Consider the following 22,415-nt stretch of genomic DNA (forward strand, 5'->3'; position numbering starts at 1 on the left):
CTTAAGGAATCCAGGTATTTAGAAGGGCCTTGGGACAGAAAATACCCAGGTCTTTTCTCCTGGAAATCATTAAAAGAGTTACTGGCCAAACACAGAGGGAAGAGCCAGCAGTTTCTGGCTTTTTGAGGTTTGTTTTCCAAGTGCCATTGAAATGCTACAGCAGTGCCCTGCAGACTCGCAGGCTTTCACGGAGCTGTGCGTATTTGCCAGTGCAAAGACCTATTTTGGAAAGTTTTCTGTTTCCAAGGAATACAGTTGCTGAGGAAACAATTCACTTTAGGTTCAAAAATCCCTGCCCAAAACTGTGTACTCTGTCTTGCACACAGGCACATCAAACTAAATAAATGCTTAGTAAACCTGTTAACTAAATTTCCAAAGAAAATGTACACCACAACTGGACAAACACGACATTTGCTCAGACTTCAGGTGAAAAACTCAAACTCTTGTTTGGAGTATAAGGACTCAAATGATAAATGATTTCCAGCAAAATTCTACTGTCTTATCTTTCCACCTTCTAGGAAACAGATAATCCCCAGGAAGATCTGGAGCAAAAATCAATTACTTAATTTGATTTCATATTCAGGAAGAAGAGGTAGGAATTTCTAGCACAAACAACACTTGAGAGATAAGAAATTGTCATCATCTGTGCTTTAAACATTAGCCTCCGCCTCTGCTGCTCATCTTTCCTCCCACCTTTTCTTACCCTTGCAGTTAGATCCATGGAACCTTATACATTAGGACCATAGGAAAATCTGTGTGGGAAGAGATGTGAGGAGGCTTTTAATCCAACCTATTGATCAAAGCTGGATCAGATCTGGGACTGTTCATTGGGGAACCCAGGGAAATTGGTTCACTGGAGCAGCTCTAGGACCAGGCCAAGGTATATGACGTGATGCTGAGCTAGACATGCAATAAATACCTGAGGGCTGAGTTTACCCGTGCCCGCTGACTTCTGTGGGAGTTGTGTGTTCAGATGACGTCCAAGGTTCATGTGTATGGCGTGTGTGAGGAAGGGAGGTGGCTCTGCACTTTGCAAAAGGGAAAGCCCATCTCCTAAGCGAAGAAAAGCTTTAGAAGAGACATCTGGAACTCATGTGTTGTTCTCTTTCCAGGCACCTTCCAGCTTGATTCAGTGACCTTGAAAAAGTGAAATGTGTAATGACACATTTTAAGGTGCAAAATACTTGAAACATTGGTTATGTTTAGCTACAGCAGAGGATTTTAAGTTTTGTGCTGTTTTTTCAAGGCTGTGTTTGCCACCAAAAAGAAGTTTGGAGTTTTGGTTTTTTGCAAAGAGAAATATTGTGAAAATATAAATCAAAAATTTAAGTCCTATGAGGAGCAGCTTGAGGGAGATGGGGGTGTTTAGCCTGGAGAACGGGAGGTTCAGGAGAGACCTTTTTGCTCCATACAACTGCCTGAAAGGAGGGTGTAGTGAGGTGGGGACTCTCCTCCTAGGCAGCCAATGACAGGAGAAGAGGACATAGCCTCAAGCTGCACCAGGGGATATTGAGGTTGGGCATCAGGACAGACATTGGAAGAGACTGCCCAGGTCATGATAGAGTCACCAGCCCAGGAAGTGTTCAAGAAACGACTGGATGTGGCACTTAGTGATATGGTTCAGTTGACATGGTGTTGGTCAAAGGTTGAACTCAATGATCTTGAAGGTCTTTTCCATGAAAAGCTAGTGGAAACAAGGCCCTGTGGGCCTAAGGCAGATAAGCCTAAAGGAGGTAAGCTACAGGCAGAGGTGAAGCTCTCTGAGCTCCCTTGTATCAGCTCTTCACTGCTCTGCCTTTGGGAGTGTCACAGTTTCTCCCAGGCAGAATCACCCAATTTTGACAGCAAAGAAAAGTCTTAAATGATATTCTGTGTTTCCAGAATTCGATAGTATCAAACTATCTATTCCCTACATAGTAGGGAGCACCAGGTGAGTGAGTGGCAGGGAGAAACAGACCAGGTTTTCCTCTACTGGGTAATTTTTTCATCTCTCATCTGTTGAATGATATTTCTCTGACCCAGTACCCAGTAGCATCAGCAACCTCTTTGATTATTAATGACGACTCAATGGACACTAGTAAAAAAAAAATGAATTGGACATGTGCCAGTGCTGGAAATTTAAAGCCTGGAAATCCTAGTCTTAATCACAGTGTTTTATCTTTATTTATGAGGGTAAAGTGACATATATTTAGTAACTGAGTAAACAGAGTTAATTTTTTCCTTTACAGATGAGGAATCTTTTATTTAGCTATATAAAAATATAGTGTATTATTTAGCTAGCATATAAAAATTACTGTTTGATAACACTGTGAAATAAATACATGTGAATTGATTACTTTGAATTATGACAGTCCCTTCTCCTGCAGTGCAGTATAATGCATATAAGTATGTATTGTTTATTGACAGGATTTCAAGATAAAAAGGGAGAAGGGGATGGATAAACATAAACCCCATCCATTACTGACAAATAAACAAAGAGCAAAATTAAAGTTACAGGGTTCAGAATTTTGTGTCATTAGATGCCTCACAAAATAATGCAGTTTGAAAATTTTTTTTTTTTTTTTGAAAATAGAGTTGTCGCAACATCCTATTGACCAAAAGTGGCTTTAGATATAAAGCCCATATTTAGGATAAGGTCAGCCTCTTTGGTAGTGCATGTCATCATCTAGAAAGTCATAATCACAGTCAAGGTCATGTTCACAATCACTAACTGTCCTGCAGAGCATTTAAATTAAGCTTTTTGAAATATTGGCATAGGTCTTTTTTTTTTTCTTCTGAGCACCAATAAACCAGAGTCTGAAATGACTAGAACTGTTGACTGAAATTTTAACCTGATTTTTATGTATTTCATTAGACTGAAGATTTGTACAGTAACAAGTCCAACTTCTCAGTCTTAATATTATTCAAAAGGGTTTAAAGAGGAGAAAAACCCCAAATCCCAGGAAGTTTCTTTTCTGCTTTTCCGTGGCAGATGGCTGCTTAAACATTGTGGTGCAGACTGGAAGCAGGAGCTTCAGTGGAACCTTCACATCTCTAATTAGTCTCTTTTTGCCTCCTGACTATTTAGCAGTTCAGAGCAGGGAAAATAAAATTATGTACTGTCCTTTAGTGTAAAACTATTGTACCAGTGTGACTCAAAATTCACACTGTCCTGTGGCACATTTATTAGGGGACAACAGGGATACATTTGGTACTGATTATATATACTAAGTCTTGGACCAAGATCATCTTTGTTGTATGCTGCTCAGGAAGCTGTTCTTCTTCAGTTTTTATTTTTGGTTTAATTTACTGGTCAGCATTCCTACAGGGAGTGTGTTGGCCCTGATTGACACACTCTGGGTAAATCCCAGGACCTCCTCTAGCCAGGAAAAACACCCAAGGAGTCATTTCCTTTTCGATATAATTACTTTAATGACAGTGTGTAGCACGATAAAGGTTGCCCATGTAATATCCCTGTTTATTAACTATTGCAGCATGTCAAGCATTTGTACTGCCTTGAAAAGCAGTATGTTTTTTTCACCTGCAAAAATTGTTCTCTCAGGTGCCTGAGAGAATGATTATGATTGCACTTCTCTTAAATAATGGGCAGATGGCTGTCTCTCACATCTTTTTGACCTCAGGTTGTCCTCATCAAGGAGATCTTCCCTTTTTTTATTTTCAATTTACTGATATGCATGAAAAGTCCCAAGAGAAACAGCTACTTTCCTGCTAAGGTAACTTGGTGATGTTAGTGATATTCCCTACTTGGGGAGATAGAAGAACGAACGGGAGACAACAAAAAAACCAAACCCAAAAAACCCCCTCAATCCCAAATGATATGGGGAACCAGCAAAAGGGGATGAAAACGGTTCTTAGCATTTCCAGTACACAACCAGCCTGACTTACACCAATCCATATAATTTACACTTTTTTATGTCAAAATGAGCATGGGCAGCTGTTTTAGTTCATAGCCATGCTCTTTCAGGATGCCCTTGGAAAGTGTACCTCTTCTGCATGCTAGTTAGGATACACTAACCCGTTGTCAGGCACCCATCAAAGCCTCTCCATTTCTTAAGCTGACAGCTCCGGATATCCAGCATCAGCCTGATTTGAAAGGCAGCGCTTTCTTCATTCATCCTTAGGCAGCCCAGTAATTTCTGCAACACTATTGGTAATTTGGAAGCTGACAGTTCCCATCTCCCCACCCCTTTGGTTTATTACAAGCGTTTCATCAGACCGGCTGTAGACTGCCGTGTCCTTCTCTGCTCCGGGCAGAGGGGGACAAGCAAGGCTGTCAGCAGCGATGCTCAGTTGCTGTGGTGATGTTTCTCCTGGAGCAGATGACTGCAGCAAGTCCCCCACCCCGGTGGCACCTAGCCCAGACTCTGGATGTAACCGTTGGCTTCCAGCTGATTTAATTGGTTCTTTTTTCCCTGGTTTGATGTAATAAATTCATTGTTCCCCAGTTCAACTTAATTGAGTCATTGTTACCCGATTTAACTGACTGATTGCTGCCTGACTTGATTTAATTAATTACTGCCTGACTTGCTGAATAAGCAAGCTCCTGCTGCCAGCTGCCAGCACGGCTCATGGCTCCTAATCCGTGCTGTCTACCTCAGTCCCTTGTCCTATACCAATCTGCACTTCCCCTGGGACCTGCTCTCTGTTCTATTCGAGCCACATCCTCTGTTACCTTCCTGCTTCCCTTTTCTATTCCTATAGCTCATCCCTAACCAAAAGAACTCCTCTCACTCACCCTCTAATTCTCCTTTACATTCTCCTCTGCTTTTTCCTGTCTTTAGACCTGGGACTACCTCCACTTTTCCTCCACTCCTCCTGGAGAGGAGTTCTCACTACTGTCTCACAGTAACCCTCCCTGCTTTGATTCCTCTAAAGCTGCTCCTGAGTTCCCCTGAAGGCTTTGCATTTCACTTGTTTCATGCATGACAGATTACCCTTCCTATAGTGGGATGTTTTTTATATCCTATTCTGCCCAGGAATCCTACATAGGCATCTGCACTTGTCCAGTGCTCTCTTTCTTTCCTTCATTTCCACTACTTTTCTGTACCCTCTTTTTTCCTCCTTTAAAGTATCATCCAGGAACCCCTCATCTTGTTGCATGTTATCTAGCATCCTCTGGGCTCCTGGCTCTTTTTAATCTGTTCACTTGCTTTGAGATGTCTGTGTCCACTGTAAGGGTATCTTCCCTGTTCACTCCTTCTCTTTAGCCTGTTGTTTTCACCTAAGATATTCTGATGGTTCAGGTTTCTTGCTGACTCTCCTGATTTCTGGCCCTTACTTCATTTCCCAATCTCCCCAGATCTCTTTCATTTATCTTTCTGTGTTTCACTGTCTCCATTCAGCAGAAACATGAGATATAGGTAGATCTTGTCCTCTTTTCTCTGCTGTTCTGTTCCACTTTCCATCTGATGTCAGTCTGGGAGTAGGCACACACTTGTTCAAGCAGAGAATTACTGTTCTCCAAAGTAATTGTGTCAAGGTGTAAGTCTGAATTTTTATTAATGATCAGCATGAGCCCAGACTTCTCCATGACCACTTCAGTTCAGTGCATACAGGTGAGGTCAGCTTTGCCCGTGCTGTCAGTCCAGTATGCACGACATCTTGTGTGAGCAGATGTCCCTCCTGGCTTTGCATTGTCCAGGCCTTGTTGGCCATGACATACTTCCTGTTCACATGCACTCTCTCTATTTATCCACTTTTCATTCTCTTGTATTGGAAGAAAGTCCAGGAATGAGTCCTTTTCTCCAGTGTAGGCATCATCATTCATCTGGCTGACATCTGGCTTCCCTATTCTGGGAACAGATATGAGGTGTGTTTCCCTCATTCCTCTGGCTCTCTCTTTTTCACTGGCAGTTGATATTTTCTTGAAGAGAGAATCTGTCTACAAAGACACCTCCCTACCCCTCAAGTGTTTAAGGAACCTTCACTCATAGAATCACAGAATCATTTAGGTTGGAAAAGACTCAGAGGTCACTGAGTCCAGCCTTTGACTGAACACCACTTTGTCGAATAAACCATGTGCCATGTCCTGTTGTTTCTTGAGCACTTCCAGGAATGGTGACTCCACCAACTCCTTGTGCAGCCTGTTCCAGTGCCTGACTACCCTTTCAGTGAAGAAACCTACACTGCATGTCTGAGGGTCTTCCATGTCACTTGCAGTGACTTAATCTGTCTCTGCCTTTTTTCATGCATGTAAAAGCTACTGTATTCCATGGGGATTTTTGTTCAAATGCTTCTGGATTTCATATGGCAGATTCCATTGATTTCAAATACCTAAAAACATTGGAAGATGCTTTAGAGAGCTCAGTCTTTGGTTATGGGTTCTTTGGTGGGATTTTTTTTTTTTTTACAGTCTCCTTAAACTGACTGCAGTTCTCTTCAGTTTTTCCCAGCATGGTAGGCAGAATAATCAGCTTTTTTATACCCTAGTTAATGCAACTCAGCCGTATTTCTGCTGCTCTAACATCCATTCTCTCCCCTCTGTAGGCAATTCCCTTTGAATTCATCTTTGCAGTTCCTCTCCTGTTGTTGGCTTCTGCACATTTGCTAATTTACAGAGGCCATCAGACTTTGCAGATGATATAGATACTGGCAATCCTTCTCACATTACTGGGATATGAAGGTATGACGCCCAGTCCTGTTCCCATGAAAACTGGTGCCAAACCTCCCATGAAATATTATGAGAACAGGACTGGGCCTCAGAATCTTCATTCCATTCTCCCTGATGGCAATTAAAATAGCATTAAAATTAGAAACAGAATTAGCAGGTGCCAGACTCTTTTTGTTATCTTCCATCTTCTGTGTTTGGTATGACATTTTTCTGATAATGATTGCATTCACTGAGCTGATATATACAAAATATGGATGCTCCAGGCTTTTCATAGGGTGGAGCACATGTTAAGAAAAATTGAGGACAGCCCTTCAATGTACAGTCTGCCTTTCCATTTGTAATTGCAAAGCACTCCCATGGCAAAACCAATGCTGCATATATGGTTAAACACTATTTGCGTCCTTTTACCTTTATTTGGTGTGAATAATTTTGTCTTTTTCGAAAATGTTAATGACTGTCTGAAGTTGTTCCCTTTTTCAGCCCCACCCTGCACTTCAGATAATTCTGCCCTTTGGGAAAACACTGATATCAAGCACACTTCCTTACAAAATGAAGTTGAATCTGTGCAAGTTGTTTCATCAGAACTTTCAATTGATATCATTGCAGTGATATAATTATCAGGTGTCAGTGTACTCTAATAAATACAAGACATAAAAACCCCCAAAGTTTTACAAGGTTATTTATGCAAGTGGTTTTATCTCAAACTGAGAAACAAACACAAAATCAGATGTGTAGCCATTTTGATGTACTTGCACGCAGGGAAGAATTGCAGTGCATTGTGAGATGCTTGTCATGATGCAGACATGAAGGGCAGAACTGGTTATGCACTGGAAGGTAGCTGAGATCTCTTTTTTCCACATTTGGAAATCGGAAGAATTTTCTAGCTTCCTCTGTCTTAATCCTGTAGTTCTCCTTCCTCTGCATGTCAAAGTACAGAGCTGTGATGATGGACAAGATGTTTCTCTGGATTATCCTGATGGTAGTCAGGATTACTGGGTCAGCATGCGGCTTCACCCCATGTCTCCAGAGCTGTGGGGGCTCCCCTCATGCTAAGCAGTGTCAGCAACTACAGTTTTAGTCAAGAACGTTCTTTTCTGCTACAGTATCCTTCTGGCTTTCCTTCCTAATGTCTTTGCCATATGATTTTTATAAACACAGGACAACTTACATCATGCCAACCCATAGTTAACATTAGTACAGGGAGCTGAAAAGACAATGTCCTACACACACAACCTTAGAGATACATGTTAACAAAAAGCCCCGTCCCTCCCATGCATGCTAAGAATACCATTAGCAAATGTCACCACAGTACGTTCAAGAGTTGAAAATTCTCCAGCTAAAGCATGTTGGTAATTATGTTCTGTGTCTGTGGGCAGGAGAGCTTAAATAGCCCTAATTTGGAAAGTATTTGTTAGACTCTTCTGAAAGAAGGTCAGCTTCCCAAGAGGAGCCCCACAAGGGGCATCTTGTAGAGGCCACATTTCAGGGACTAGGTCAGGGGGTTCTGATAGGTCATAGAAAATTAATGAATATAGGTAACAGCAGAATTTGGACAATGGAGTTTAACCATTTGTACCTGCTTCTATTTCCCAGCCAGGAAGAGATATGAATTTGGGAAAGTATAAATAAATACAAAGCTATATAAACACACAGGTTGTCCATTTGCCTTACTGACTCAGGCAGAGTAAATATATATAACCCTCTAATTCAGCTACTTCACTGTCACAGGATCCAGACTCACCACTAAAAAAATGGACTTCCTCTAAGATTTGTCTTTTATTTTCTACTCCAACATTTTTTTGCTAAAAAGTGTTTACAGTGTTTTATGCAGCTGTGCAAAGAACAATGAACCATGTTCTGCAGGGCAGAGGCTCTGTAAATTAACCCCTAAATGTGAGCTGATAAGGACCTACAGGACTTAGCCTTAGAAACACAATGTGTGTGGGAAATTAAGAAATGCAATGCAAGGGTCAAAATTAATTAGTTGCCGAGTTCTAAAATGTCTCCTTCAAATGTTTTGCTCACTTCTTCCATGATTGTTTAGAACTTGCATAATTCCATAGTGTCACTGCTTTAATATATTCTTTATGCTTTTTTATACATTTCAGCTGTGGAAGGCCATGGCTTCTATTGGCAAAAAGGGTGATTATGGTAAAGTGTATTTATGGGCCTTTGACTTTGCCCCATCACTTGGTAACTGCAGCTGCATATTCCCTTTCAGAGGTATAACTAGTCATGAGAAAATAGCTTCAAGTATTATTGGTTACATTGACGTTTTCACTTTATAAATTATCATGTCTGAGAAATGCTGTCATTTACCTTCCTATTGGAAGTGTCACAACTAATGTTAATCTTCAGAGCTCCAGGTGTACATTTTCCTTGATGCTTCTGGGGCTGTGAGGGTCTGACATGGATATTTCCATAAATCCACAAAATATTCACAGGAACCACTGAATAAGCAGGTAATCTACCTACATTTTTACAGAAACAAGCCTTAATGAGTAAATGGCATCAATTTCAAGCCCAGTTATAGAGATGGACAATATCAGTGCTGTCCTCATGTGCCAAATATTCCTTAACATCTTTGGCCAGAGTGGAAAAATGGCTTCCTGATGGTACAGAATGGAAACCTCAGCAGTAATTCACATTTCTTCTCATTATTTAAAGGAAACATTCTCCATTAATTTGCTGCCCACTCCCAGACTTCCAAGATGAAAAAGGAGCAGGCTCTCCAAGAGCTTCCCATGTCTTTCCAGACAACTGGGCCAAGTATCCTATGTTGTCGCTATCTTAAGGAATGCTGGGCTTCCAAAACATGGCAAGGGCTTTTCCCTTACTGGCTTTTTAAAAGAGCCAATTCACACTACCTTTCTCCTTACCTCCCTTGCACCTTACTAGTGAAATGAGAGAGCAGGTAAGAGCCTGCCTGGAAAGCATTATATTTAACTGTGATGAGGTCCATGGAACTCCAGGGGGTCTTATGACCCATATCCTCCCAAGTCGTCTTTCTCCACACATCCTGCTGCTTCTCACTTTGGGTGTGTCACTGCTCTTTGCACCTTCCAGGCCAAGAACAAGATTTTTTCCCCTGTTCTCACAAGCATTTTGATTATCTAAGCAGTTCAGCAAGTAGTGGCAAAATAATGAGTTTCCATGAGTTACTCCAAATGGATTGTGACTTTGATTTAATGATTTGCAACAATGGAGTGCAAGATTTTGCTATGTCAGCTACTGGATTAGAACAGGAGTCATTCCCAGTACATGCCCACAGGAGCATCTCAAATGCAAAATGCTTTAATCACTCCTCATGCAAACTGAGTAAACTGGACTCTGCAACATGAGCAGAAAGCTAGCAGCATTTTCCTGATCAAGCATCATTGTCCTCAGCCCCAGCACTTGTCTAACTTTCAAAAGAATTAAGTTATAGAGGCAGAGTGGCTAAAGAAGGTCTTGACAAACCTCCCCTCTTCCTTTCAGGAGAGACTCAGTAAGTTAGGCTGCCAGTCCCTGCAGAAAGATAAAGGAGGAAGGGATTTTTCCAGCTTTCATCCTTCCTGCGATAACTCTCGGTTCCCGTCAACTGAAGCCATTGAGAAGATCTTTCCTCTAGTGCCAGGATCCCTAGATGGGTAGGTCAAGGTAGTCAAGCCAGTTTTGTCAGATTTCACGATTATAAGCCGCACCATTTTGACTAAAATTTTGCTCCCAAACCGGAAGTGCGGCTTACATTCAGGAGTGGCTTGTATGTGAACAAATTTTGGAAATTTCCCAACGTGGAAGTCCGAGCCAGCAGCAGCCCCGAGCCGAGCCGGAACCCACCCGGCCCCGGGCGGCAGGGCAGTGGCAGCGCAGCGACGGCGCTGCGCGTCGCTGGGGGGCGCGGCAGCGGCACTGGCTGGGCACACCCCTCTCCCTCCTCCCAGCAGCAGCAGCCAGGGACGCCCCTCTCCCTCCTCCCAGCGGCACCAGCCGGGCACGCCGCTCCCCTGCTTCCCAGCGGCAGCAGAGAGCGGGGCCAGGGCCGCTCCCTGGCGGCTGCCCCAAGCAGGGCTGAGCCAGTAAACCCTGTGATCACGCGATCCTGTTACTAATTGGCAACTTTGTGAAAGTTGCACATGAATCCTCGCTGCAAACAAAAGTGTGGCTAATAATCCAGTTCGGCTTATATATGGACAAAAACCTAAATGTTGCTGACTCCCGGACCTGAGACTTATAATCAGGTGCGGCTTGTAATTGTGAAATTACTGTAGTCCCAGTTCAAATCACAGCCCTTCTTCAGTTTGGTCAGGTACAACTCATACCTCGTGGCCTGTATGGGATCCTACCTGAAGAAGTAAGAAATCATTATAGTAATCCCATTGTGTGTCCTCTATCCCCTGAAGTGTGTGGGCTGCATCTATTAGCACCCTTCTGGCTTGTCTTCTGAGCCCATTAGTATTACCTAAGAGTTTTCATTCAGCCAATACTATTGACTTTCAGTGGCCAGTGAGTACCTCTCATCTAACTCCTGTTCAGCAGAATGGGATGGTCTCTGCTTAGCCAGCATCTCCCATCAGACACTGCAGTTAGGACTAGACCTAGGGACAGCCTATCCCATCAAAAACCACCCCATGCCACAATTTTTCCTAGGTAACCATGGGCTGACATGCCAACCTGCTCCCCCTGTCCAGGTTCCCATCCAGCCCTATCCTCTCTTCTTCACCAGTGTGGCCAGGGAGATGTCAGCTGAGTGGGCAGAGGTTGGGCAATGCAGGACAGTCACACCCTCTGCTTTGCCTGCTTTGCCTGCTTTGGCATGATGACGCTATTTTCTGGGGCAACAGGAAGATCTGGGGAGCACCCGTGGTTCATGAGGGATGCAATCTCCAATTTTTAATGCTGCTTTGGGTGTATGGCTGTGTGGTAATCTGCAGTGTGGGAATTACCAAACTGACTCAGGTCGTGGGAAGCCTTGTCCCATGACATTAAAGGTCCCCACTGAGTCTATGCTAGACATGTTTAGGTCACAGGAGAACCTCTCTCTTCACCATCCAGCAAACCAGTTTTTCTCCTAAGGAAGGATCCTTCCCATTTATCCCAACTTTCTGCCAAGCGATGAATGGACTCCTGCTTACTTTATCCTGACAGTCATCCCCTTTGTCATGTGCACTGGCTAACATCTCTGAAATTCTGGCACTCAGCAGTTTGGATGTTTTGGATTGTTTTTTTGGATGAGATAACACAGCCTGGCTATGATCTCCTATGGCTGCAAACCTCCAGCATCAAGGGGTCCTCCCACTGTGGGATCTTCCTGCCTTGCTATGTAGAGCAAAGAAGGGAGGTCACCTTTGGAAACTGCCTTCTGTTCTTCCTTCCCTCACCACATGCAGCAAAATTGTTGTCCTTCCACTATGGTCAAGATGTCCTGTGTCTGCAGGGGAGGAAAGATTTGCCTCTTAGCCATGTAACCAGATTTGCTTTGGTTGTACATTATTCTCCACCTAGTGAAAACAGCCAGGGAATTTGTTTTGGACTATGGAGTTCAGCTTCTCTATACAAGATTTTCAGCCACTCATCTTGGGTGGGATTGGAGAGGTAGGAGAGAAGGGAGGGACCATCAACTGAATGGAATCCCCAAAGTGCTCCTGACATGAAACACGAGACAAAATCCATATAAAAGCCAAGTGAAAGGCAGATGCAAAGATATATTATACTGTGCTCTGGTTATCAATGTGGTCTTCTGCCAGCAGGATAGGAAGACTAGAAAAAAGGGACAGGCAGGTATGAAATTGGATTGGCAACCATCAACAGCGTAACCAAAATGGACACTTAATAATGTATAGAAGAGCTGACTCAGATTTTGATGCTGTCTTTTAATTTAGGATCGATGCCTGTGTAGATTACATGGCACATTTGCAGGAGGAGTTCTCACAGAATATAGGTGTTAATAGAGCAGGATAATTACTTCTATTTTGTGCCAAGCCAAAAGCCACATTATGAAAAGGTTTTAAATGCAAGCTTAACAAAATTATTCAAATGCAGAAATGAGAACAGGAAGGTTGATTGGTGTGTAACTCAGACTGCTTCCTTTTTATGTGAGTTGCCTTAAATTTAACAAAGAAAATCCTCTAACAGTAGTTTTCAACTTGGACAGGCAAAGGCTTCAGCTATTGAAAAACCAGTGGTCTCCTGCACAGAAAGAATATGTAAATAGCCCCCACTGAGAATTTTGGAGGGCAGGATCTGCTGACACGTAGCCACATCCCTGTTCTGGTGTTTCCTTGGTCTCCCTGCAGAAGATGGGGCTGCTGAAAGCAAGCACTTTTCTGGGCTGTGCCACAAGGTTGATGCATTGTCCCGAGGTGCTCAGGATATGAGGGGGAAGCAGGGTGCCTATGAAGCCTTTTAGCTCTTCACAAGCATAAACATTTCTGTTTAACTTCCAGAACCCTTCTTCCCTCAGGGGAAACTGCTGCTTGTTTCTCTTTCCAGTGGATGTGAGAGCAGGCCTGTTATTACTGGCACTCCCTTACCATGGATGCATTTTTCTTGGTTTAAAAGATTCTGAATTTTTAAAAGGGAAATATGAGACTTTTTTGTTAAAGCCTTCTATATTTTATGTGAGCAGAGGAGTTTTCTGCATATATTTTATATCATCAGGGCCTTGAACACAAGGGACTTACTTACCCAGTACTTCATATACAACTCTGCTCTTTCTTCAGCCATGAAATAACCACACTAATGAGAAAATAAAAGTAATTGCCTACCTATAAACTTAATAGTAAATTTGCAAGTACAAGGCAGAGCTAAATAGCTGCTCTTTCCCTGTTTTTATGAGAGATGAGTCTTGCACACAAAATCCACTTCCCAACTGTAAATAGGAAGGAGAGCTGCAAGGCACAGACATCCAGAGGATTTTGGGTTGTTAGGTGCTTCTGTGATGTTTCCCAGCGTGGCCCATAGCCTAACAGGATCATCCTTACTCAGAAATCCAAGACCTGGCTGCAACCACTTGAGAGTCTCACCTCCTGGAGAGACTCCACCTTCTGGGGTGCAGAGCCATGGCTGACACAGGCAGTTGCCGAGTCAGCAAAAGGACTGAAATTTGTGCCTCCAAAACCTGTGCCATGGATCATGCCACAAACTATGCAGGAGTAGAAAATATTTTCTCATCTTGATGGTTTGCTACCTAGAGTCTTGCTCTGTCAAATAGTGCCAAGACCTACCTTTCCACTTCAGCTATTTCCTCGGGGAGCCTATTTTATAGTTCCTTTCTTCTATTAAAAAAAACCAAAAAAACCAAAAAAACCACTAAGAAAAAAACCAAAACAAAGCAAAAAAAATCCCTTGCCTTTAAAACAGTCTTACTGAAGTGGATCCAACAATCCAACTAAAGCCCAAACTCCGAAATGCCAGAATTTTTCCTCATCTTTGAGGGCATTCAGGTCCTCCCTATGCTAAGCGCTGGGGCTCTGAGTCCATCTTGTCAGTCCATCTCATGTGGTAGAGCTCAGAGAGGAAATCAGACCAGCTTTTGTTTCACATGCCTCTGTGGCTTTGTTGTGACACAGAACACCTCCTATGTATCAACCCCATTGGGAATGCAGGGGTCTTCCTAACCCTTTTGGGAAATCACACATCCACTTTGCTTCCCTGCCCAGTTTCCCAGCCTAAGCCCAGAGAGCAAGTGTACCCTGGGACTTTTCCTTGAGGGACCTTATGGCATGAGGCAGGAAGGAGTTTTGAGAAAGAAAACTTTATGAACTACTTACATGTGACCTTGATCTGTCCTCTTCCCCCTTTCTTAAGTCAAGGTGCTACTTCAGCCTTGGTATTGGCTGGCTGGGGGCTGGTGTGCCACTCAGCTTGTACCTACAGGCTTCGAAACTGCTCTGGAGCACTCCAAGTTCCCATCCACAGCTCTTGTCCTGCAGGTCACAGTCTCCCAGGGTAGAACCTTGGCACAGAGCACCCTGATTCCTGTGGGCCTAGTGGAAAGTTTGCACTAACTGAAATGGCACACATCAGACAAAAGCTTAGTGAGGAGGGAGCATAGGAACTTACTGAAGAAAACAAATCCTAACAAATTCAGGATACTAATTTTAAGTAGTAATTCTCACACTACTTAGTGCTTAAGGGCAAAATTCATGCTGCCCAAGATACTTTCCTAAGTTTGCAATGCATGGCGTTTGCAACAGAGTAAATAGGTAAATTTTAACACTTTTCATGTCCACAAAGATGTCTCTGTAACCCATACCATATCAGATATTCACAAGGCAACAGCATGATATGGGAATACATTTTAGGGTTGTAAAGAAGATCCCAGAGGAGACCCATTCCTGCTGTCCCTCCCTGAGGGATCCAGGCTGCCATTACAACCCCATTGAGCAAGAAGCAGGAGATGTCCATTAATCCCTTAAATAAGTGCTGAGATGGCAGTCACAAGTCAGGGTGTGTCCAGAAGAGCCAGATGAACAACTGCAAAGAGCAGGAATCCTATTTGAACCCCACAGGGCTGTGGATAGTACCTGTGGTAACAGCACTGAGTTTAGATGCAGCTTTCCATTTCTGGAACTTAAAGAAGCTGATGGCAATTAACCAGCTAAATCTGCAATCAGGAAGCAGAAATTTCTGTTTTGGAACATGGAGGAGGCAACCTGAGTGCCATAGCATCAGGAAGCTGTCAGCACAGGACAAGGAGACAGGCTTAAGGGCATCTTTGCCACAAGACCACTCTGGTTTTATCACAATTCCTTTTCTTTGTTTCCCTGTTACAAGCAAAATGTGATTATAAATTGTGGCGCTGTCAGTCCTGCCAGTGCTGTGTGCTGCAGGAGCCACAGTCAGGTTTATCCCATCCGATTTCCTTGCCAATGTTCACAGGCAGAGATATTAATAAGTGGTGACGGTCTACAGAGTTGTTGTTTTTAGCATCTTCTGCATTGGCTCCCACCAGGACAAATGACATTTCCAGCCATCCCCAAAGAGTTTGGTAGAAGAACACAAAGTCACTGAGCTGCTCTGCCCAGTCGTGGCCACAGGAGTAGCCAAGGTTGTTCTCTTACGAGGACTGAAGGGTCCCGAGGCAGGGGTGTTCCTTGGCTCAATGGGTTGCTTTGGCAGGTGAATGGTACTTGGGTTGGTTCACCTGCACACAGATGCTGGAACACCTCAGCTCAGCAATCTGTACCCAGATCTCAGCCATCTCCTGTTGATCATCGACAAGACAGCATCCCATAAGAGGAAACTCTGGGAAAAAAATTAATGGATGTACAGAAGGACAGTAGAAATGCAGAAACATTATCTAGAACTGCACTTTCAACATCCCTGACTCATCACAATCCAAGTTGTCTTGAGATCCTCACCAACAACCTCTCTCAGCATTAGCAGGAGCTAAATGTGTGGGAAAGAAAAAAAAGGTATCTCAAAAATCAAATTGCTGTGCAAACTAGAAGGCAAAGAATATATTGCATGAAATAAAGTCTCCTTGTATAAAACTGCCTATGTGTAAAAGTGAAACCAATTCATTTTCTAACAAACATCACTGCAAATTTCAAACAACACTGAGTTTTCACCTTTGGTTCTTTTCTACTTCTTTATTCTTTCATCCCCATTTTCCTATCTAAATTTCACTTTGGTAAATATTTCTCCCTGTTGCTCAGATAACCGTGTCTGGTTGCAGAGACTTGAAGCGTAACCGATGATGAAAGACGACCTGAGGGATATCGGAGTGCACACACCACAGGGGTGTGGACATAAATCCCTGAAATATGCTGGCAGTATGACCAGAGTCGTTCTACCTGTAGGTTAAGTCAAGATAAGAACTTGCCTGATGGTTGCACACACAGGATTAGGCAAAGTCAATCCTTCATGCTTGTTAAAAATCCACAAGACTGTTGGCTTGAGATGGGGCTGAGCCTGCAGGCTGGGGGGCAGAGGGGAGTCTGAGTCTCATGTGCCTTTTGATGCAAAATTTAATGGTGACCCTCTATCTTGATGGTGCACTCCCAGCTGGGAGAGTGGGAGCAGAGGGTTAGCCCTGCCAGCCAGGACCAGGAGTTTTGCCCAAGTTGGGCTTTTCTGGTCTTCCTGCACCTGGCTTATGGGCACCTCTGCCTCTTCATGGCAGGCTTCAGTGTCACCCACAGCACAAGGTTGCTGCTGGGCACTGGTGGCAGTGAGAGTGGTGGCTGCCCCTGGCAGCAGCCTGCCCTCTGGAGGGTTACATAAAGGCTGTGGAACACACATAAAGGCAGTGGAACATGTCTGCTCTGGGCACAGGCAGTGAGGCATGAGGTGAGTGGATGACTAATGGCCTCACACTGGCCTACTTAGAGCCAGGGTGGCTTTGCTACCTGCTTCTCTGGTGGGTCCCCACAGCACTGATGGGCAGGGGAGAAGGACAACCTCTTCCTGGAGTGCAGGGCAGGGGAAAAAGCCTCCCCTCACTCAAAGAGGCTGAGTAGCGTTCACCCGTTCATATGTGAAGAGGGCTTAGATTTCACAAGAAAGAGATAATCAGAAAATACTGCTGCAGTGTGCAATCCAGCACTTCTTGCACTTCTTCCTCAACACCTTCATACAGAACCTTCTTAAAAATTATTTACAAATACCAAGCAAAGTTGAAGGCACAACCATGCTATGCTGATCATGAGTTTGCAGGATTTTATGAGTGTTGACTGATGATAGATAGATACCCTCTTTGAAAAGTCAGGGCTGCTTGTGTCACCTGGTGAGTGTGAAGATCTCTGCAAACAGCACAGGCAAGCAGAAGGGGTCAAATCAAAACCATCTCCCACTGTGCATTATTAATTCTGTAGATTATGTATAATGGAAATAAAAAGTCATCTTAAAGTAGCCAAATGCTCTAATATAAAGAACTAATAAAAAAATCCTCCCAAACTATTAACAACAAATAGAAAGTGTTCGTGACAATGAAAGCTCTCATGATTTTTACCCCAGACCTCTGACTCTCAGAGCATTAATGCAGCTATTGTTCAAGTGTTTAAACTTTCCTTGCTATCAGTCAGCTCAGGAACTGTAAACACCTTGTGGATCCATAATATCTTGCTCTTCATCAGGTGTTCAGATGTCATGGGACAACTGCTGGGTTTTTTCGGACTTTTGGTTCCATTTTTATGCAGAAATTCTTTATGGTGAGGCCATTGATTGGCCTGTGCAGCAGGACAGCAGCAGGCATCTGCTGCCAGCAGTGACACAGCGGAGTGCAGGGCTTATCCTCCAGAGCAAAGGGAAGGGAGCGCTGCTCTAAATGGGGCCACGTTTTTTCCTTACAAACATGGGGCCAGGGCCTTGGCCATAGCTTGCAGCTGGCAGGGAACATTCAGCTCCTGGCTCAGGAAGAGAGCAGGGAATGGAGGATGACTCATAGCACAGCCCTCCCTCCTCACCAGTGACAAGTGCTGGGCAGCAGATTTCAGGGAGGAAGAGAAGGACAAAGACACTCATCATCCACTCCTGTGTTCTCCACTGATTCACTCCTTGCTCATCTAGACAGGGCTGAAAATAACAGCATGCAAAAGGAAGGGCAAGATGTGCAGGCAGTCCAAGTGGGAGGTCTGAACGTGCCAGAATTTGGCTGGGGTCGCCACTGAGCATGGTGTGGGCTGCTCTGGCATGGCAGAAAATCAGTCTGAGGACTGTGAAAAGACACACATTATCTTCACTCCTCTTAAAACAGAAGTAGGTATTGATATGGTGTGATTTAATGGAGGCTAAAGATGTTAGCATGTGCGGGGTCCTGGTCTGGACATGGCACTTGCAGACCTGGACAAAGTGAGAAGCATTCAAGGAGCACAAGGATCAAGAAAATTATACACCAAGGGATTCAAAATGAAAAACATGGCTCATTTAGTCCAAGGAAAGAATATTAGGGGCAGAGTGGAAACAATCCTCTAACACATAAAGCCTTCTTGAGGAGATGATTGTTTTATATTATCTGTGTAGACAAAGACACGAAGAAATTGATTTTCATTCTGCAACAAAGAGTGCTTTGACAACCTACTAGGGAACATTTCCAAGAAGTACAAGGCGTGGAATGTGGGGAGAGGCTGGAGAATCCCTTTCCAGAAAGATTTTTCAGGAGTCCTTAGACAAACCTTGCTGTGATACTTCCCTGCACTGAGTGGCTGTGGCAGGGGTCTGGCAGGTTCCCTGGCAGTGGGGTGTCTCAGTGCAAAGAGAGAACTCAGCAATCCTGCCAGGTCTTCTCCTGGTTTACATTTCATCGCCTCAAACGTGGCATTAAGTATTCTTGGCAAGAGCTGTGACTTGGCTTGAACAAGCATTTGATAAGATCCATAAAGCTAAACACAGATTGCTGCTCTATAAGAAAGTGTTGAACAGCAAATATGCCCCACTTTCTATGATCGAAACCATATTAATTCTCTAAGCACAATTCATAATACATCTGGAACCAAGTATTTCCATCTACTTATTGACAGTGTTAAGTGAGCTACTGTTTTAATTTTGCTGAGCCAGACAGAGATAATACCCCCAGGAAACAGTTTAAGTCTAAAAAGTAAAAATGACAGTGTAAGGTTGCTAAGTGATAATGATTTGCAAAACATAAATACTTACACAAAGGAAGTGATTAATTCAGGACATTCTTTGTATATCACTACTATAATCTTTTCAGCTGCAACCCATTATGTACCCTTTATCTCACAGCATACTCACACTGTTTTACAACCAATCCTTTTAATATGCCCGTTTTTTTCAAATTTACATCTTTAATTTACCCAGCCTTTTGCTTGCTGTACCCATCCTCACTCCATGGAATGACACCCATGGACCCATCACACACAGGATCAGAGATATTTGCACCTGGACACCAAAGAGAAGCTCAAAGAGTTGTTCCAGTACCAGTACCAGTGTACTGTCCAACACAGGCGGCTGAGCAAGTCTCCATTTGTCATCATTTGCAGAGGAGTTAGATGATGAGATGAGAGATGGTGCAGAGTCCATCTCCTGCAAACATAGCACCTATCTGTTATTTATTAATTCCTGCATGACAACATTCTGCCCTTTGCTTTAGATGAAGACACTGGAGATGAGAGGCTGTAAATCTAAGGTGGAAGGACTGATGCTTGCAGGACAATGGAGAGTGTTGTCACTAATTTAAAAATGTCTGCTATTTATACTGTCTTACATGCAGTGACCAAGGAACAGCATTCAGATCTTCCACAGGAATATCTCTCCCAGCCCCTAAATGTGAAATTGCTGCTCATGGAAGTGAGAAGCACAGGAGGTCCACAACTCCTTAGTTCCATTAGTACTTGCTTCAGACAATGGCCTGAAAGTTTGCTAATTTTTGAAAAACTGCAATCTTGTTGAAACCTTCATTTTGTTTTATGACAATGTTGTCATTTTAGTGCTTGCATGACATTGTTTACCCTGTAAAATGCTGACTCCTGAAACAGCTGCCTCTTGCAGGGAATGAGCATGACCAGCCCATGGTATTCCCAGCTCCCTGCCCAACTGTTGGGATAGACCGGCTCCTCCTTGCTCACTGCTGCCTTTAAAGTGATGTGAATCCTCTGGCAGCAACCTTCACCAAGGCTGCTGCCAATACTGACTCCCATCATAGGTCTAAGGAAGCATTGAGGTGACCTGCCATAAAATCAGAAAAGGGCAGTAAAACCCGCTAGTCGGTACCTATTTACACTCTCCTGGTTTTGCAGATTTTTTCTGATGTTCCAGCCGTCTTTCTCCACTAGTTTCACATCCACGTCCTGTTTCCCTCTTCTGTTCTCTCGTCTGTCACAGCCTCAGTGTTGACAGTGATTTGTCCTTCCCTGGTTATTTCAACACACCTGTGTCTTGACTTTATTTCCTATTTCCTTCACAGCTTCTCCTTTCTAAAAGTTATGAGTGTCTGCTCTTGTGATTTCTTCATTACTTTGTACAATGGGGATGTCCCAGCAGCCTTGGCTTGCTCATATCCTTCTGGAAATTATCGTATTATGTATGTTTGTGTAGCTTTATTATATTTCCAAAATTCCCACCACCACTCTATCGTGGATTGCTTCCTTGAATATTTGTCTTGTTGCTTACAGTAAGTTTGGGGATTGGATTTTTTTGTCATTTTGGTTTGGGTTTTTTTCTTCTTTGTACAATGACCTAAAATGCTCCCAAAATACCCCTTCGGAAACCACCTTCACAGAGCTAGACTCTACTTATTGTGATCAAGTGTCACCCCACCTTTTTCTTCATCTTCTTCTTGGTCTCTTTAGATAAACTAATTTGTGGCTGCATGAGCATTGGGTGTATGCTTATATTAAGCATTAGGCCATGTTGTATGTTTTAATTGTTTCTAATTTGCATGTTTATAGTGATCAAGGATCTCTGATTTGTACTAACTATATTTGCATCATCTCCAAGAGATATGTATCAATCCTTTCCTCAGAGAACTCACAGACCTCTGCAACTGCTCTAAATAGCTTGTTCAGTTGCTTAACTTATATTTAGGAAGACTTTTAAAAAAATCTAAACTGTGGATCAAACTCTCTTGATACTTGTATTTGCAGCTAGGGTGAGCTTTGTACAACCTTATAAAAGGTTGAAAAACATTATTTAATTATTTCATAAGCAGTGAGACCAAGAATGTAGGTGAGTATGTGAAGATGGGCTCCATGCCCACAAAAAGGAACAAAGCTCAAGACAAAGCAAACAGTGAAAACAAGTGTCAGCCAAAATAATGGGAATCAGAAGGAGGAGATGTGGGAAGCTGAGCAACAGGTGATAAATCTGCTTGGTCTTGGGCTGACAGGGGATCAGAGCCCAGTCAAGATTGTTAACTTGCCATGCCCAGAGCTGAGAACGGGGCTTGAGTAAGTGACCTCTGCCAAGATGCCACCCTCAGATCAGGCTCCTGTGTAGTTTTTGCAGCCATTCCTTCTGCCATCTCCAATCCTCTTCCCCCTGGGAGGATGCACTGGGTGAACACTGTGCACTGCCAGCCTCCACCAGGGAAAAATTGGTACACAAAGATGCTGTTGAGCACTAAGGAGGCAACTGGAAAATGAGGGAGACTGTAAGGGACCTCCAAACAACCATGGATTAAAAAAAAATAAAATTAGAAATGAAAAATAAAATAAAATTAGAAAGATAAGATAAAATTAGAAATATGGGGTAGTAGGGCAGGAACGGTATAAAAGCACAAAAGGAGAAAAAAAAAGGAGGGGACTGCTAGGAGAAGGCACAAGGCACAAAGCAAAAAGAACCTGAGTGGGCCAGGACCATTGCCTGTCTTCTTGGGCAGTGAAGGGAGATGCTGACACAAATCTCAGGATCTCCCAGTGCAGCCTCCCTTAGTCTGGGATGTGTTCAGGATGTTGTTCAGCCCTGTGCTATCTGTTGTGCTTATATGAGATTATTGCCAGAGGTGAAAATATACTGTCATACAATTCTCTCCTAATAAATTTCCCTTCATTAAGTCAGCTTGCATTTTAATTGTGGAGACTATACTTTCTCCACCCAGTTACTGTGGTTTTCCCAAGTAAGTAAACTGGGGATTTTAGCCAAGGGTGGAATTGTGTGAACTGTAGCTGGTTCCATTCCAAACCTTCGCAAAAGTAGAAGCATGTATTAGGCATTTCATAATTTCCTCACAAAAGGAACAAAAAAGAGGAAGAGCTGTTGCGGATTTGCCATAAGAGCTTTCTCCAGGTAAAATTGTTGGATATGCCACTAAAAAAAAATGTGAAAAAAATAGTTCAAGTAACAAAAATAGTAAGGTCTCCTTGAGAAAACCATGACTGGAAGGACAATATTTGCCAAACAGAGCTGGAAACAAGCAAAAATG

General features: G+C 43.2%; 1 long non-coding RNA gene across 1 annotated transcript; it reads left to right on the forward strand.

Annotated features, from left to right (window-relative positions):
- Positions 1 to 332: 332 nt before the first annotated feature.
- LOC116993040 lies at positions 333 to 777 on the forward strand. The gene is made up of 3 exons (XR_004417171.1): positions 333 to 426; positions 519 to 592; positions 712 to 777. It is a non-coding gene; the product is annotated as an uncharacterized LOC116993040 (long non-coding RNA).
- The last annotated feature ends 21,638 nt before the right edge of the window (positions 778 to 22,415 follow it).

This window comes from Catharus ustulatus, chromosome 2, assembly GCF_009819885.2.
Source record: "Catharus ustulatus isolate bCatUst1 chromosome 2, bCatUst1.pri.v2, whole genome shotgun sequence".
NCBI lineage: Eukaryota > Metazoa > Chordata > Aves > Passeriformes > Turdidae > Catharus > Catharus ustulatus.